The sequence below is a fragment of the Protopterus annectens genome, chromosome 1.part1 (assembly GCF_019279795.1).
Source record: "Protopterus annectens isolate FY-2018-M chromosome 1.part1, PAN1.0, whole genome shotgun sequence".
Taxonomy (NCBI): Eukaryota; Metazoa; Chordata; order Ceratodontiformes; family Protopteridae; genus Protopterus; species Protopterus annectens.
The window spans coordinates 1,222,561,864-1,222,578,451 of record NC_056726.1 but is presented as its reverse complement, the minus strand read 5'-3'; the positions used below and the strand labels follow the sequence as shown (position 1 = coordinate 1,222,578,451).

The window sequence follows — 16,588 nt, the reverse complement described above, 5'->3', positions numbered from 1 at the left end:
TGGACTCTAGATGCTGTTTGGATTGAATTTACATATTGCATGCATGTTAATAAATGCAATGGTGTGATTTCAAGAAATGAAAACTAATCAAAGATACCAAGTGAAGCATGAGACAGACAGAGTGAATGAATATTAGTCAACGCTCATCTAAGTAGCAAAATGAAAATAAATATATTTTATATATATATATATATATATATATATATATATGTATATATATATATATATATATATATATATATGTGTGTGTGTGTGTGTGTGTGTGTGTGTTTCAAACATGTGGAAGCTTTTGTTCTTTTCAGTTTTAACTAGAATATCCCATGTATAGCTTTTCAGAAATTTGAGGGATTTAGGTGCAGTAGAACAAGTGAGTTTTTATACAGTCAGCTGTAACTTTATTTTTCCTGTGAAAATGCAGTTCTAGAAACCAGGAAATGGTGATTATTGTTTCTATTTTTTTTTTTTTTGCAAGCTCTGTGTTTAAATGGCTAGCTAAATACAGCACATAGTAACTTCAGTTAAAACTCCAAACATTGTGGCAAAATTATAAACAAAAGCTCATACTTGGATGAAATGGATTCACAACATAGCTATGCACACATTACAACACCGACTCCACTGGAAAAAAAATAATAATAATCCTGCAGTGTATAACTAAAGTTGCAAAATTCCTCAAAAATAATTGTCATCCCTCTGCTGCAGACATAACATTCTTACAAAGTAACCACATATAGATCATTCTTAATAAACTGTTGTTTGTTTACAACTTTCCTTTTTAAATACATAAAAAGTAATTACATGGAACACTTCTAAAAAGTGAAATGAAAAAAAAGGTTAGCTTAGGCCATCACCATCCAAAAATGTTAGTAGGGGGGGGGGGGGGGGCAGAGACATTTAAAAGTGGTATGCAAGTTTGTCTGATGTAATCCAGCTCAGCACAAAAAGTTTTATTTGTTAAGGTGGGAATTTGTAAGCAGTGTGCCCTTACCTCTGTTTCTTCATAGAAAATATTCAGTAAGTGCACCACTGCTATATGTGCTACACTTTAACCACTGAGGCTTCTTATCTGTGGACAGAAGCACATTTCTTTGTCTTTTTATTTTTTTAAGTTAAGGGCTGCCTTAAAAATGGAGCTTCCTTAAAACTGGAGAGGAAGTGACGGGGGAGGTCAGAACTCTGGCTGTGAGTGGAGAGGCTGCTGTTTCTGCAGGGGACATTTGTATGTGGTCTTTTGAGCCCACCAGCTTGTTGCAAAAGAAAGCATGTTATGGATTTTCTTCAGGATATTTGTGAGACTGTGCATGAGATTTGCTTGAAATGCATAGTCCCCCTCTCTCTGAGGAGGGAAGGAGCTGGAATTGGAAGAATCTTAGTTTTATAACTCAGCAGCAGCCAGGATTGATTGTCCGTTGAGGGAATTCCTTCCGGTTAGGTAAGGCTGAGCACACAATAACTGAGCAAAAAAGGGGCAGAGCCTGGTAGTGGCAGATGAAGGCACAGAATGAGGTTTTATAACTGGAACTGTTACAGCCTTTGGTGAGAATGTAGTCAGGTGGGTGGGGAATGCAAACAGTGTACCTAACCTTTGGAAACTGCAGCTGCAAGATCAGTGCATTCAACATTTTGCAGGCAGTGGTATGTATACTTTTTTTTTTTTTTTTTTTTTTTTAAATGAGAGGTAGCACTGTGAAGTGAGTGGTGAAGAACTGTGACTGGGGAAATCAGTTCTGCTACAGCAGCTGGAGTGAAATGGGTATTTGAGAGATAGGTTTGAATCTTGCATGATCTGAGCATAATAATTTAACATGAGAGAATTTTGTGCTTAGTCTACAGTTTGTGTATCAGTTTCACCAGTACTGTTAGCTGAGTAGTAGTGCAGTCTGCAAAAACATTGCTGAAGTGCTGACAAGGTGGTTCAGTACTGGAAGTAGAACTTGCTACCCTGGATGCTGCTGTGCAATGGTTAGAGATTGGAGCTGACAAGTAGCCAAGTAAGGTAAGTGATCTAAGTGCACCCTCCCAGTAGAGATAAGACATTCTAATGTAGGAGCTGACAAGCAGCCAGGTAAGGTAAGTGAACTCGGTGCACTGCCCTCTCAGTAGAGGTAACACATTCTAATGTGTAAATGCATACAGTCTAAAAACATACTGCATTTCATAATGAAAAAAAGCATGCGTTGGCAAATCCAGTTAAAAAGGTGTGTGCAGGGCATTTTGTGATTTGTTAATGTATAACAGACACAAGTACAACCTATTTAATTCATTGTGTCTGGTTTGTAAGATCTGCATTGCTAACCATTTGTAGCTCAGGGAAATTTTGTGGTAAATTTAGATTTAAAGCCTATTCCTAGCATTCACAGGCACTGTTTTGTCTGTAAAGTCTGTACAGTAAATAATATTTTGTAGCATCCTGAATTAACGATTGCTGTTTACAAATTTTGTTCTGTCAGTGTAGTAGTTAAAAGATAACTCACAGTTTAGCCAGTTTCCATGAGAGCTTCACTAGAAGTAGGTTCCGGGATAGTGTGTGCTAGATTCAGATCTGTACAGAGCTCATTACATTTTTTTCTTAAAGTTATGACTGTGTACCACTTCCCTTTACCTTGTAACACTTACTCATTTTATTCTTTTTTTTTATGATTGTTTTCCCGTTCTTTGTGTTTCCTTCTTACAGTAGGTAGCTCACATTATATACACTGTTTTGCCATTAAACTCAGATGGTGTAGTGGTGTATTGTTCTGACTAGTGTGTACAGGGTCCTGGCTTCGGGACTTGGCAGGACTGATTATTTATTCTCAGTCTCATATCGCCTACTTGGAGGCTATCTCTGCTTGACTTATAAAGCCATGTCTGACCCAGCTCTGTTAGAAATGCTACACCTAAAGAAATCCCAAACCCTCTACACCACACGCTCTAGAGACCTTAACCTCATTACCACAGTCAATAGAACATGTTGGAGGGACAGGTTCATAACCCAGAGACTGGCCATGCTATGGAATAGACTTCCCATACATGTCAAGCAGAGAACCTCACTGACCCTCTTCAAGAGAAATCTTGATGAGTGGATGAGAAATAGAAAATTCACCCCAGGGATCACTCCAGTGGCTTTACTCGACAAAGGCGCTGGGAACTAAGGTCGGGTGGCACGATGCCAGGGTAAGTCTATGGGCTAGGCTTGTAAAGGCTCCAGGGCCATTAGCCTAGTACACACCTATGAACTGTTCTGCAGTAAACAGTTTTCCCTCTAATTTTCATGTCACCTGTTGTCAGATTGACTTGGCCTGTAATGATACTAACAAAGCAAATGATCCTCAAAGGAAGGTTTAAATGCTGATCAAGTCATGCGTAGTGTCCATAGGCAGTTTTGAGTCTTTTTCCAGACTTGATTGCTCTGCTTAAGAAGGTAGGGCCCTTTACCTGCTGGGTTGCTGGACAGAACCTGTGTGAGGTTCTTATATACTTTGTAAACAAAGACATCTGAAAAGTTGTTTCACTCTGTGGACTAGACAAAAAATAATAAGTTTCAGGTGTATAAATAAATGTGTAAATCCTATTAAAAGCTGTTTGCTTTTGAACCTGCATTTAAAAATAATGGTATTTGGTGTTGTAGAGAACTGCAAAACTCTGATAATTAATAATATCCAATAATGCTGAATTTTAAATTTGCAAAACTACATGAAAGTATACCTCTGTCATGCTCATGGCATAGCCTAGCTTGAATGTTCATAAATAAACATTATTAACTTTGAACTTTGGATGCATAAAATTACAAAAGAAAAGACAGGTGGAAGACCTGCATTTTTATTTATTTATTTATTCATTCATTTATTCATTCACGTTTGTTGTCCTAGTAGGTGGGCTGGGTTATTGACCTTTTTTAGCCATGATCTAAAATGAGGTAAACACATGTACCGTTAAAGTTCCAGATTTGCTATTTATTTTAATATTTGTTCAGTGTTTGTGTTGACTGAAATGCACCAGACAAAAATACATAAATAAAATATGCAAGAGGTAGGTAGCTACCTTAGCTTTTTCAAAATCTGAGAAATAGGACATTGACAGCCTTCTAAAGTTTCCTTAATAGTTTGTTCCACTGGTCTGTAGAATGAAAGTTGACAAGTCTTGTGCCAGTGTGGTTGTTTCTGTTCATGGAAGTTAAAGTTGGCAGGAAGTGATGGTGTGTTACCACATAACAGTAACTTGGTGCACCTGATTCTTCCTCCTTAGGCGGCTAATTTCTGTAGTCGGTCTCATTACGTTTTACAAAAGTGAATTGACTGAGAGCAGCTATTTATTTATATGGTAGTGATTCTGAGTGCATGTAGTAGTTGTGTTTGTATATGTTAAGTGATTGCTTGTTCATGTGGTGTTTGTGTGGTCTGACATGTACATTTTATTTTTGTTAAAAAATTATGGAGATTTTACAAGTTATGGTCTGTTATGTATCCCATATTATTGTGCATTGTTTTTGAAGGCCTTATGTGCCCTAGTTAAATATAGTGATTGTCTGGATAGTGTTGTTATAGCCTGTGTGTTTATTTATTTAAACATGTTTATTATATAAATATAATATAAATATATTTTGCCATTTCATGGCAAGTAACATAAAAACTGATGAGAGTGGCAGTTTTCTTGGTCTATCTTTTCTTCGATTTTCCTTGCTTTCTGTAAAATGTACAACTTACAAGTCATGCTTGACGTCACCATTTTTATTGCTAGGGTTATGCTGTAACTGTTATGTTTGTTCATTACCTCTTTAGATGTTTATCATTCTTACTGGCTGTAGTAGTGTATGAGTTGTATCTTGCCAAGGATACAGTTCTGGACCAGCTTCCCAAAACTCTAACCTTCACACATACCTCAGAATTGCTTAGTGCAAGAAGTCTGGACAACGTCTAAAGTAATAGGAGTCAAAGGTCTCAAAACAAAGACAGCTTTTAAATATCACTGTTATAAGCTTAGAAAGTTGCAAGAATAACAAGATTTATGTTAACATGTATTTTTCTGAAGGATATGAAGTCTGAAACTCTATTGTGTGCCATTATTTAGTGACTTCAGTCCTCAGTGATTTGCCAGAAAAACACAATATTTATGAGGAACAGACCAAAATATAAGGCAAAAGTCTTCCCATTCCATACCTCTTAACCTTTTAGTGCAAGACATCTGGACAAAGGCTGACATAATGAGGGGGGGGGGGGGCAAAGACCCAAAAATAGGGACACATTTTAAGTATTGCCCTTATAAACTTAGAAAGTTGCTAGTATAACAGGATTTCTGTTGGTGTACATTTTCTGAAGAATGTCAAGTCTGAAATTCAAATCCATGTCATTATTTAGTGAATTTAATCCTTAGATCATCCTGGTGAGTTGTCAAAAAGTAGTGTTTACGAGGAACAGACCAATAATATGAGGCATAAATGTATTCCTTCTGTGAACATCTGTATACTTCAAAGGGCCATTTTGTGAAAATCTGGATTGTTAGCTGTATCGCACACAGTCACTTTGATGCCTAGAGGTTAATCCCTTTTGGAGGGAACTATAAAAGTAGCCAGAATGCCTAAAAAATCTTCAGTACTTTCTTGCTGTCTTGTGCTGATGCATCTTTGAGACTTCTCTGGTGCAGCAGTCAGACAAGGCTTCCTATAGACTCCTTTGGGGGACCCCTTCCACACATATAAAGTATATATTCAATATTTTTTCATGTTTTAACTGATTTTTGTGGGAGATAGCAGTACGTCACTTTAAAAATATGAACTTTCAAGCATGTCATAATTTCCCTCGGTAACCATTACTGACTCTCTAGAGATTGTGTTTGTCATTTATTGCCCTAGAGCTGTATTTAAGTTTAAGTGCTGCTATTGAAGTGTTTCTGGACATTTTGGAAAGTATTTTTTCTGGGAGAGTAATGGGATTTTATTTGACTGCTTGTGCTTACACTCGGTTTGCTTAGATTTTATGTGATACCGCAGGGCAGATTATATATTTTTTACAAGGAATTCTTGTGTATTTTGTTTGTGTTGCTTTTTGTGGAGTAGTTTTGATTGGACTGGAAGGATAGTGTGCTGTTTTATGCTTACTAGTGACAACTTGCCTTCCCACCAACTTCTTTAGGCGTACCATACTGGCAGTCAGGTCTATATTATAATATCGAACGGCCGAAATATCGAAAGTGCCGTTCAAATAACTTGTTTTTGTGGGGGGCTGCACCCCCCCCCCACACCCCCCAGTAATTATATATATACCAACTCCGAGACTGCACTACAGTGAGGAAACGGCAAAATTCCCGATCTTCACTGCACCCCAATCCCACAAACCAGAACTCTATGAATGGCACTTTCGATGTTTTGGTTGTTCGACATTCGTTCCGTTCGATATAATCTAGACCCTGGCAGTCAGCCTTCTGGCGTGGCTACAGCTTGGATACTTACGAATACTTAGCTTGTTCATCTTGGTCCTGCTGATCTTTCTCCTAATGTACGTAAAAATAAATTAAAATACAAGTCCATGCCTCCTGTGTGAGTTATTATACGTTGGCCGACTGTGGTTGACTCTAGTGTCCGCTGCTGGTTTCTCAGACCACGTACCTATTTCTTCAAATCTGTCTGGTGTAGCCTTGCTGGCCCCTGTGGACTGAAGGATCAGACCTGTTCTCTGCAACTGTTCCAATGCCATGCTTAGGCATGAGAGAACTATCTATCTTGGGTACAGGAGATATTTCAAAAGGATCTTGTTGAGGTGCTAGGGGAAAGATCCCTTTTGTTTGGTTAGGGGACAGCATATTATCCCGTTTGGATGTACCTAGAAAAAAGTAACAAGTTCATCATATTAAAAATAAAGAAATGGTTCTTATCTCTAAAAATGATGCTATTTCCCTAACCAGACGTTTATTACATTCAGGCAACTCTGGATGCTATATGCTGCCTTGTAGTACTACTGCTGTCTCTCTAAGGAAGGGGGAACATATTTGGATGAGCCTGATATGGACTGAGACAGGATTATCTTGTAGATTCATATGTATATACTAGGCAACTGACTACAGGGGCCTTTATAAGCCTAACCATGCAACCCAGCCCAGTGGTGTCCTGTTGTGTCATGGGCATTTATTAGGAGGGGATATGTTAGTTAGGAAGTTTCTAGAGTTATGTAGGGGGTGTTGTGCTAGTTTGGGCATTACTGCCTACCTCTGCCTATCAGAGACATGGGGGCCAGCCCAGAGTGAATTTCCAATGTTCTATTCATTGGTTAAGGTCATGCTTAAATGGACTCTATTTCACTTGGATGGGGAGCCCGCTGCAGAGCATGGGGGTCCTCTGAGACACATATCTGACCCATCAACGTGTCCTAACTATGTCACAAGCAAATCCCAGGATTCTGTAGCCCAAGCTTCTAATTCTATGGATAGTGAACTTGAAGTAGTATCTCTGAAGACTTTCTGTTTTTCTGAAACTTTTTCCTGAGGGATGGATTTGCTTGGGAACAAGCAGCTGTTCCACCAGAGTTAGACAGACATTATGATTTAACAAAAACAAACAAAGACAGCACCAAGGGGCAAAAACTCCTGTGGTTTGGTATAAAAATCCAAGTACCAGTAGAACAAGCGACATCCACAGGAATCGCACACGGCAAAACAATATCAACTTCAAACGTCCCAGTGGAATAAACAGTGACGCGGACTTCTAAAAACAGTCCAAAATTTATTAAAGATTGTTAGCGCTTTCACCTTGCTGGCTTCATCAGACAAATGCTTAAGAAATTTGGAAGCATTTAAATATTGCATCCAACTCACCTATTGGTTCCAAAAAACTCTGACATCCTCATTCAATTCAATTAAAGTTGCAAGGCAGAAAAACATATGTATATAAAAAATATATTAACTGTGTATAAAACAAACACATTAAAACGCAGAATTGCAAATAAATATGTATATACTGAATACATATAAAATTCACAAACATAAAATAACGCAACTCTGTCAAAGGCTTAGATGTTAAACGGAAAATAATGCCCATATGGTAACACTAATTAGATAATTGTGTCAAAATCACTGGACACTCAGAAATAACATACTATGCAATTAAGGTTGTCCTAGTCACCTTCGAAACACTCAAGCCCCAAACTATATTCCCAACAGGGTAGAGTAGGGGCAACACGAAGTGAAAAACTTTACATAGTTCAAAAAGGTATAAAATTACACCCTAAATAAATACCGGGTGTTACAACTCCCACTTCATGTATAAATAAAATGAGCTTGTGGGTATCATACGATGCTATAAAACCACTGACAAAAGACACACTTCTCCTAGATGAGAATATTAGTAGAATAGTGGGTCCCAGACCCAGTTATGTGTTTAAAAACAGGAAGAACCTGAAATAAATTCTGTGCCACCGTCCCCTAAATGGTTTGAATGGGCACATTTTGCGTGACCAGGGTAACACTAGACCATGCCATCGTTGTAGACAATGTCAGTTTATAGACCAAAGGTGCACATTTGTGCATCCTGTATCAGGGGATGAGTACACCTTCCATACGAATACCAACTGCCAGAGTGAACATGTGGTATACCTCGCTAGATGTGTATCCTGCGAGACCTCCTATATAGGAAAAACTAATAGAAAATTCCGGGAGCGTATAAGGGTGCATATTTACCACATACGCATTGGTACGGATTCCAATGCATTGGCCAAACACCATAAAGAAATGGGTATCACACACTCATTTTCAGTTTTACAATTCATTAGACCTAATGAACAGGGGGGGCAATATTGAGACTTACACGGAAGAATGTGAGCTCAGATGGATTATCAGATGCAGAGCTGATAAGGTCTCGGGCTTAAATAATAAAGCTTCCCTTAGACCTATCTTGTGGAACAGAAGGTTAACCGTTTCTAATAGAAGGGTAGTTTAATGTTTTTTTTTTTTTGTGTTCTTTACCCAGGCTTTTTCTTTTGTCAGTGGTTTTATAGCATCGTATGATACCCACAAGCTCATTTGTGTTTTATAAGTGGTGGTGCCCGTCTTAGAATGTTAGAACTTTCATCTTTGTTTTTATTTATACATGAAGTGGGAGTTGTAACACCCTGTGTTTATTTAGGGTGTAATTTTATACCTTTTTGAACTATGTAAAGTTTTTCACTTCGTGATGCCCCTACTCTACCCTGTTGGGAATATAGTTTGGGGCTTGAGTGTTTTGAAGGTGACTAGGACAACCTTAATTGCATAGTATGTTATTTCTGAGTGTCCAGTGATTTTGACACGATTATCTAATTAGTGTTACCATATGGGCATTGTTCCGTTTAACATCTAAGCCTTTGACAGAATTGCGTGATTTTATGTTTGTGAATTTTATATGTATTCAGTATATATATATTGTTTTGCAATTCTGCGTTTTAATGTGTTTGTTTTATACACTTTTAATACATTTTTTATATATATATGTTTTTCTGCCTTGCAACTTTAATTGAATTGAATGATGATGTCAAAGTTTGTCTGTACCAATAGGTGAGTTGGATGCAATATTTAAATGCTTCCAAATTTCTTAAGTATTTGTCTGATGAAGCCAGAAAGGTGAAAGCGCTAACCATCTTTAATAAATTTTAAACTGTTTTTAGAAGTGCGCGTCACTGTTTATTCCACTGGGACGTTTGAAGTTGATATTGTTTTGCCGTGTGTGATTCCTGTGGATGTCGCTTGTTCTACTGGTACTTAGACATTATGATTTACTTGAACAAGAAGTCCCTAATTCTGTACTTATTCTTCCTATATTGCCTGCTTTGGAGGATGCCCTAAAAGCTGCCCATAATGCCCCTGAATCACTCCCATCAGTTCCTAAAAAAGCAGATAAATTATACGGAGTTCCCCTAGCTAATACATTTGTCTATCTTCATCTTAGAGCAGATCATGCTGCCATCACTGCTACAGCTCAAGCAGTTAAAAAGCACCTTGACTCCTCAAAACAAGTTCCTGAGGATAAGGAAGGGAGGTAGTTGGACAGACACAGTAAGACACATTTTTTGTTCTTCTACATTAGCCTGCAGAATCCATACCTACTAGGACTATATGTGAAAGTTCATTTTGAAGCATGCTAACAGTGTGGAAGGATTTATCTTTAGCTATGTCAAGAATCTAAGTAACAATTCTCAGATTTGCTCAGAGTTAGTGCAGAATGGCACAAAATACACTGAACTGACCGATATAGCCAACATCCTGGCAGACAGGTTCAGTGCAAACTTCACCCCCCTCTCACCCCCAAAAGGGCCCATAACTATACCAGAAGAATGTAATGCCCCTGAAATCACAGACACTCTGGTCAAAACAGCCCTCTCCAAAGCCAAAAACACAGCATCAATGGGACCGGATGGTGTCCCAGCCTATGTCCTACATGAGCTCAAAGATGAAGTAACCCCTCACCTAAACACACTGTTTAAACTCAGCCTTTCCACAGGCTACGTGCCCACAGAGTGGCGCACAGCAACAGTTATTCTACTCCACAAAGGGGGAGCCACAGCGGACCCCAGGAACTATCGCCCTATAAACCTGACTAGCTTGATCTGCAAAGCTATGGAGCGCATCATCATGGATCTCATTAACAGAGACATTGGAAACCTCCAAACACTGGATCCTATCCAGTTCGACTTTAAGGGCAAATCATGCCTCCTAAACCTGGTGGACTTCTTTGACACACCAAGGCTATAGATGAGGGAAAGGTGGTCCACACAGCCTACCTAGACCTCGCAAAGGCCTTCAGCACCATTCCCCACTCGGGTATTATAGACAAGCTCACCAGCCTGAACATAAACCCCTACGTCACGAGATGGGTTGCCAACTGGCTCAAGGACAGAACCCACATGGTAAGAGTTGCGGGAGCTAGGTCTAACTCTAAACCGGTTACAAGTGGCGTTCCCCAGGGCTCAGTCTTAGGACTCCTCTTGTTCAGCATATACTTCTCAGAGGTAGAAGCAAGCACAGTAGGACTATGGCTGACCAGGTTTGCAGACGACTGCAAACTAGGGGCTATAATTGACTCTCCGGTTGACACAGGCATCCTCCAAAAGGGTCTCACTGAGACAGATGCCTGGTGTCAAAACCATGGCCTCAAGCTAAATGCCAAAAAGTGCATAGTCATCCCCTTTGGAAAAAACAAAGTACCCACAAACTACCACATAGGTGGTAGCCCCCTAAGTATGGAAGACATAATAAGGGATCTGGGGACTTAAGTAGATAGTAACCTCTCCTTTGATAATCACATTGCCAAAGTGGTTAGAAAATCCTTCTATGTGGCCCACCTAATCACAAAAGGGTTTGCATCCAGATCGAAAGAGGTCATTGGGCCCCTCTACGCATCACTCCTCAGACCCATCATAGAGTACAGTGCCCCATTTAGGATGTACCTTACAAGACACCTGCAACAACTGGAAAGACCACAGAAGTACCTCACCAAGAGGATCACTGACCTTAAGTAGATGCCCTATGCAGCTCGACTGAAGAAACTCCAGCTGTACTCAGTTGCATACCTCCTACTCAGAGGTGATCTCTGCCTGACATACAAGGCCATGTCCAACCCAGAATTGATGGACATGCTCGACGTAAAGAAAACCATATCCCCTCGAACCACACGTTCCAGGGATCTAAACCTCACCACAACAATAAATAGGACGTGCTGGAGGAATATATTCCTGTCCCAGAGACTTCCCATGCTCTGGAACAAGATTCCAGTCTACATTAGGCAGAGCTCCTTGCTAACCCTCTTCAAGAGAAACCTTGACGGGTGGATGGAAAACAGAAAATTTACCCCAGGGATCACTTCAATGGTTCTGCTGGACAGAGGCACATGGAACTAATCTAAGGGGGTGGCAAAAGCCAACACATTCCGGCTAGGCTTATAAATGCCTTCAGGCAGATAGCCTAGTACCTAACTATGAACCTATGAATCTGCTTTCACGAACTGTATGCCTTATGTGAATCACATTGTGTTTAACCTGTCTCGAGTTGCTAAACATGCCTTGAAGAGTGTGTATGATTGCACAGATACTATTTCCAGGGCTTTAGCTTCAACTGCTGTTTTGTGAAGATTTGTTTGGGTGTGTAACCAAAACATTTCAGATTACTTAAAGTCAGAAATTTTGAGTTTTCCTCTTGACTAAGAAGTTTTATTTGGGTTGCAGCTACCCAGTTCAAACAATGGGATGAGAGGTAAATTTAATGCAGGGAATTTCTAGGATTTTTTTAGGTCCTCAAATTCTTCCCATTTAGAACCTCTACCCCTTTCAAAGACAATAGGTTCATAGTAGGTTACTAGAATAATGGCCCTAGAGCCCTTGCAAGGCTGCCATATTTATCCCAAGTTGCCCCAACAGTCAGTGGTTAGGTGAGAAGTTTGCTGAGGTAAGGGCCTGTGGTAGTTAATACATACTTCCCCTGTCCACCACAGGAGTGAATTTTTGGTCACCCTTCCATTGATCTAAGTTGCATTTGAAAAGGGTCAAGGAGGGGCTGTGGTTCACATGAATTGGAAGCGTGTTCCAGAGAAGAGGCAGTGTCTGGGAAGATGCATCTATCCAGCATGACCTGCTCATGTCAGAAGCTAGGTTAAGACCCCTGGAACGAGTGACCCTCCTACAGTTTGATTTTAAAATGTGTAGGGCCAGGTCAGAGACTGCCCTGTAAGCCTGGCACAGGCCACCCCTTAGCAACTTGTTGGCATAGGCCACCCTGTAGGAGCCAGAATACAGTGACAGCACTTTCAGTCTTAATGTGTAAGTCTTGTTTTGTGTACCCTGTAATTTCTTGGTGAGAAACCTCTGTGGTCTCTCCAGTTGTTGCAGGTGTCTGATAAAGTACATGAAAAAGGGAGTATTGTACTCAATTATTGTTCTGATGAGGGCTGAGTATATTGGAGTTATAACATCCTTAAATCTAGATGGGATGTCCTTACTTATAAGATGTGCCACATAGAAGGATTTCCTTATTACTGTGGTGGTCAAAGTTCAGATTGCTATCAACATGAGTACCCATATCACATACCACTGGCTCTACACTCGGGGTGGTGTGGGGGTGCTGTCTAGAAAATTAGCAAGGATGTCAGCTTTCCCAAAGGAAATTTGCACACAGTGCAGACTGGAGAAGTTGTTGACTGCAACTGAGCTACAAAATATAAGTATCTTGATTTTTTTTTTTTGATTATTTTTACAGATTACTGTTTTTACAATTTAATATATATAAAGCACTTTGTCTATTCAGTATCTTCACAAATCCTTATCTGTTTAAAAACTTTCATTTGTCTCTCTAGTGCTTGCTGTCTGTAGGCTATTGTGTAAACTGAAACATTTCCTCTGTGTAATTATCTCTTGGCTAGTGGGGGCTGGTTCTTTTGTGTTCTTGTAAAAAATAAAAAAGCTATTCTGTTTTTAAGCCCTAACTTTGGTAGGGTTTCTGTCTTTGCACACAGTGCAGACTGGAGAAGTTGTTGACCGCAACTGAGCTACAAAATATAAGTATCTTGATTTTTTTGATTATTTTTACAGATTACTGTTTTTACAATTTAATATATATAAAGCACTTTGTCTATTCAGTATCTTCACAAATCCTTATCTGTTTAAAAACTTTCATTTGTCTCTCTAGTGCTTGCTGTCTGTAGGCTATTGTGTAAACAAACATTTCCTCTGTGTAATTATCTCTTGGCTAGTGGGGGCTGGTTCTTTTTTGTTCTTGTAAAAAAAAAAAAGAAGTTGTTCTGGTTTTTAAGCCCTAACTATTTCTGTCTTTGCACACAGTGTAGACTGGAGAAGTTGTTGACCGCAACTGAGCTACAAAATATAAGTATCTTGATTTTTTTTTTGATTATTTTTACAGATTACTGTTTTTACAATTTAATATATATAAAGCACTTTGTCTATTCAGTATCTTCACAAATCTTCACAAATCCTTATCTGTTTAAAAACTTTCATTTGTCTCTCTAGTGCTTGCTGTCTGTAGGCTATTTTGTCCCAGCCTCCCTCCCTGTTGGTGTCTTGCTCTTATACTTGGTGGCTTTGCAGTTGCCCGCCCCTACTGTGACACACCTCCCAGTCTAGTGTCATTAGCTCATTCTGCTTAATACAGAGAGAACATTTGATAAGGCCTTCTGTTCCTCCTTTTTCCCTTTCAAAAAGTAAAACAAAACTTTTTTTTTTCTCTTTCGCCTGAACCTTCTTGTGTTCTGACTGTCCTTCTCAAACATTTTGGAAATATACAGTACATTTCAGAGCATTTGTTATAACTGTATTTGCTATAACTGATTTAAGTATTTTTTTCTGGCTTTTTGATTATTTACTGCTTAGCGACTGCATTTTAGCCTGTTTATACAGCTCTGCATTCTATTTAAACTGCTTTTGTGTTGATTAACTGTTTTGCATTTTTAAAAAGTTATTTGTTGCTTAATTTTACCTGTAGGCTAACACACTCAAGTGCGCTAGCCGCTTAAAAGCATTTATAGCATTTACTGTCTGTTTTTCCTCTGTTTTCTGCAAAAAAGAAAAAAACAAAAACAAAAAAAAAACCCAAAAAAAACATCTTGTTTTCCCGCCTTACTGAACTAGAATGGTCCAGTCTTCAGAGTTTGCTGATCTCTGGGCTTTGTCTTGGTTCCTGTGCTATTCCATATCCTTATTTGGATAAAAGGAAGCGTCTTTGTTCACCAGTGGGAGTGGGGAGCACTGAGCAGCCTATTTGTCCCTAGAGTGGTTCCAGCCAGAAACTTGTAGTCTATTGGCCATTTGGGGTCAATTCCTAGCTCTTTTCAGCCCCCTGTAATAAAGCCTGCTTTAGCGTGCTTTTTCGCTTGTATTCAACTCAGCACAGCTCCTCGTGGTGTCCTGCAGAGTTCTACAAGCAGCAGAGAGCAAAAGAGTGACTTTTTCCTGATTTAAGTATTTTTTTCTGGCTTTTTGATTATTTACTGCTTAGCGACTGCATTTTCGCCTGTTTATACAGCTCTGCATTCTATTTAAACTGTTTTTGTGTTGATTAACTGTTTTGCACTTTTAAAAAAGTTATTTGTTGCTTAATTTTACCTGTAGGCTAACGCACTCAAGTGTGCTAGCCGTTTAAAAGCATTTATAGTCTGTTTTTCCTCTGTTTTCTGCAAAAAAAAAAAATCTTGTTTTCCCGCCTTACTGAACTAGAATAGTCCAGTCTTCAGAGTTTGCTGATCTCTGGGCTTTGGCTTGGTTCCTGTGCTATTCCATATCCTTATTTGGATAAAGGGAGGCTTCTTTGTTCACTAGTGGGAGTGGGGAGCACTGAGCAGCCTATTTGTCCCTAGAGCAGTGGTTCCAGCCAGAAACTTGTAGTCTATTGGCCATTTTGGGTCAATTCCTAGCTCTTTTCAACCCCCTGCTATAAAGCCCGCTTTAGCGCTATGTGATTTAGCGGAGTTGCCCATAGAGCACCATCGGGCAGCGCCGGTTAAACAAGGTTAAACTATTTCTGGCTTCGTAAAGTCTGCTCTTCAATTTTTCCCTTAGAACTTCTCTACTTGCAATCTAAACAGTCTATTCTCTATCTCAAAAGCTCAACACTTGCTCCTAAAGCATTTTTATTTAGGTAAAGTACTTATATACTAAACAAAGTACTACATTAGCCTAGAATCCCCTTGAGTACCCATTTCCCTATAGGTCCCTTCTGACTCAGTTACACAGCAAACTTTTTCACTTTTTCTAGCATGTCGAAGGATCAGTTGCTAGCGTCCTCTCCTGTTCAGCTGGTGAATCTGGGCATCTTGAGGCAATGATACAATTGCCTCATGTACACAGACAACCCACTCCTTCTCCCACAAAACACAAATACATGTGAGAGATGCAACTATATAGCCAGACTGGAGGCTGAGCTCTCTCAACTCAGGACTGGCAAGACCAGACAGGAGGAGAAGGAAACCACGCACACCACAAACCCAGTTTCACATAGAACTATCACAACTGCAAAACAAACACATAAACACACAAAGACATACTCGGAGGCACTGATCAAAAATCTACCAAAACTACAGAGGCCTCCAAAGCAGACACCCAAGCAACTGCCACCTCAAGACATAAGACATGCAACACATAGTTCTCAAAGTCAGTGTGCTAAACAGTCACAGCCCTTAAGGCCAAACACAATGCCAGACACACTTGTTATAGGTGACTCCATAGTCAGACACACTGACGTCCCACTCACCAGACTGAACAAGGAAAAGATCACAGTAAGCTGCCCGTCAGGCGCTAGAATCTGCCACATAACACAAGCACTCATGTCACTCCACAGCAAGTACAAGTATGACTCAGTCATTGTCCATGCCGGTGTGAACGATCTGAGACGTACCTCCCTGGACTACATGAAAAGAGACATAGAGGAGCTCTCAGATTATGTAGCCCAGGCCGGTATGACCCTGACCCTGAGCAGTATCCTACCCTCACCAAGAATGATGCCACAATACAGAGACAAAATGATCAGCTTTAATAATTGGCTTAATTACTGGTGTCATTCTAAGGGGATCCAATGTCTGTCTGCCTGGGATGACATGCTTGACAAGCCACGCTGCTTCAAGGGACGGCTTGCCTGTCACCCTGGGCTT

The 16,588-nt window shown here is 39.7% G+C and overlaps 1 long non-coding RNA gene across 1 annotated transcript in view; it reads left to right on the top strand.

Annotated features, from left to right (window-relative positions):
* Positions 1–1,203: 1,203 nt before the first annotated feature.
* Positions 1,204–16,588, top strand: part of LOC122809394 — a 311,292-nt gene continuing 295,907 nt past the window's right edge. Inside the window, exon 1 of the long non-coding RNA XR_006365896.1 lies at positions 1,204–1,432. This is a non-coding gene — a long non-coding RNA (uncharacterized LOC122809394). The remainder of the gene's footprint in view (positions 1,433–16,588) is intronic.